We start from the raw sequence: 2939 nt of genomic DNA on the forward strand, positions 1-2939 counted from the left end.
TTTTTTTTTTTTTTTTTTTTTTTTTTTTATAAGAGAGATGTGTTGTCTGGGAGATATGGTTATCAGGCCAGATTTTTAGTTGCCTGTGAAGTAACTTGGACATTATAAGAAAAGGCCTCTTACAATGGCATGATTAGAGAAGAGAACACGGGGATGAATGAAGATGTTGGCAGGGCAAATGTGTGGACACTGAGCCTCCCTACACGCTCTGGCTGCGGGTGCTGGACTGCAGGGTTCACCCATCTGATGCTGAGCAGCGTCCAAGCTAGTCACACCGACATCTAAGTAGGTCAAGATGCCCACAGTGTGACTCCTCTGGGGCAGGAGGCAGAACAGTTTGTTTGCTGCTTCCTACCATGTTTGCTGTTCACTCCAAAGTGCTGGCCCTTGACCCTGAGTCCTTCAGCTACTGTGCGCCCCCATCTGTGTCTGCGTGGGCAGTACCCATCAAGGTCTGTCGTGTCCTGTCATGCTGTGGGATTTGTGGCCAGACACTGGCACAAATATGCTGACACTCTGTGATGTGAGGGTGTTGTGTGGAAGTCTTTCATCTCAGATCCAGGAGCCTCGTGTCTTGTGCCAGCAAAGTGAAACCTGGTGGCTCAAAGATGGGGGAAAATCTCAGACCCTCTGTAGGTCTTGACATAAGAACTCAACAATTACGTTCTAATATAAATATTATAGTTTACAAAGCAGTCATCTGTCCGACACGGGGGCCTCATGCCTAGGTGAGAAAGGCACTTGGTAATGAACACCGGTGTTGTAACAAGGAGACCAGCTTCTATTCAATTTGGTTCTTGGCTGTTGGACATTTTCATAAGACGATGTTCAGGAGAAGGAACGAGGCCAGATGTCATCAGAACACTCCACTTTTTAGCATTTCTTATGATTACAGTGTTCCTTGGGAAATTAATGTTGATCTGCTTGAAAAATAAAAACCCCTAGGGCAAGAAGTGGTTACTGGAAAGGGAAAACCTAAAATTAGCAAAGATGTGTGGAGTGATTTTCCTGAGAGGAAACCCTACTCTGCATTAGTGGCCGTTTTCCCAGTGAATTCACTTTGAAGCCAGGGTGACCAATACCCGAAGGTCAGCCTCCACCCCAGAGCATGTCTGTCTCCATTCACTTGGGCAGGTTTTAGAGGGACCAGTGATAATGGGGTGGGGGAATGGGGTAGCCTAGAGCTGAGAGTTCTTCCCTGTACCTTTCCTGCCTGACATTTCTGTCCTTCAATGGTGACAGTGACACTGTCTTTCCATCAGCAGGGAATGCAGTCGGCTCGACATTCACTCTGGAGAGCGGAGAACGTCACACTCCTCATTTCCTTGTCTTCTCAGCACAGCTCCAATGCACCTGTGTTCAATTTTAGCTTCAACATCTGTCCTTGCATTTCTGTGGGAAATTCATGACTGTGAGAGGGAGACCCCCCAGGTGAAGGGATGATTCACCCTTTCCCTTGAGAATCTCAGTCTCCAACCTGCCAGTGAATGGGTCTTGATGTGGCTAAAGTAAGCAATTGAATATTTGTGCAGACAGTCATTTAGAGTATCTTGGTTGGGAGTAAAATAATAAAAACCCCAAAACAACTCCAAAAACCAAACAAAACCCCAAAGCCTTGTTTTGGACCACGACCCGTGCAGACCAGACAAACTGGGCTTAAACGGGCTGGTTGCGACATTAAGCTAAGAAGGCGGCGGTGAAAAATCACACAACACAGAAAGTAGTATCCAGAAAGTGGAGCAGGACGGCTCTTGACCTTAAGGGTCAAACTTTCATGCTGGAAAGAGGGACTGTGAGTTCATTGTCTAAGGGACATCAAAGGCAGGGACAAGGTTTCAAGGGCAGAGTCTTGCATCCTGATGTCTTGTGGTCAGCAGATTGATGGACGTCTTTGCAAGTCACACCCATCTCAGGTGCTGGGTGGGATCTTAGGCAGAGCCTGAGGGGGAGGTGCACCTGCATCCTGTGGTCAATCCCTGAGGGGGTGCTTCAGGGAGTTCACAAACCCATCCCCTCATCTGGGTGCCATGCGCCACAGTCCACACAGAGCCCCAGGACAGCTGTGACACCTTGTGAAGCTGCACAATAGCCCATCTTTACCTGGTTGCTAGGAGAATCAGAGTTGCAAAATGCAAAGAGGACAAGCACTGAGGTCCCCTGGGAACTCCCGGGAGTCCAAAAACCACAGCCACTGGCGAAGGGCCTTGCTAAGCCTGAAGCCACTAGCACCTTTCGCTGGGAGGTGCTTGCCCCTCTGGCTGTGTCATTCCACTCCTATCTTCCTGGCTGGCTGTGTGTCCATGTCCTGAGTCTCCTCTTTGCTCTCTTGCTCAGGGGCCACCTTCTCTTCTTCTTGGTCATGTTTTCAATTTGTGCAGCTCTGTTTCTGACCTTTGGCGTCTCTTCCTCTTCCTTGCGTTCTTTGCACACAGGTGTGTGTATATCTGTGCGAGGCATAAGCCTTTTAAGAAACCCAATACAGTCGGCCCAAAGCCCCAGAGGGGCTTGGAGACAGATGAACAGCCTTGGCCCATTATTTGAGATTTGGTACCTTGCTCACGTTGCCATCCTATAAAGTATTAATAGACCCATTTTATGGATGAGAAGCCGAGTTCCCAGAAGATAGGTAACTCGCCCAAGGCCACACAGGTGACCTACTGTGAAGCCCGTCCAGCTGTAAGCATTCATCCCTCCAGCACGGTGCCTGGGGAAGGGTGGCTGTGGGGGATGTGAGCTGGGGGAGGAACTTGGTCATTGGAGGCAGCACACCTGGGCTTGTGACTTGGCCCTGGGAGTCTCAATAGTGGATCTCTGAAGGCCTTTGCAAGGATTAGAAGCAGCAATGGAAGTAAAAGCACGGTGGCTGGCGCAGAGTGAGTGCTTGGCCTGAGACCCTGGGTCACCCCCAAGTCTTCTCTTCACCTCACACCCCCCCCCCC

Source organism: Marmota marmota, unplaced genomic scaffold (genome assembly GCF_001458135.2).
Source record: "Marmota marmota marmota unplaced genomic scaffold, marMar, whole genome shotgun sequence".
In the NCBI taxonomy this organism is placed as follows: Eukaryota; Metazoa; Chordata; class Mammalia; order Rodentia; family Sciuridae; genus Marmota; species Marmota marmota.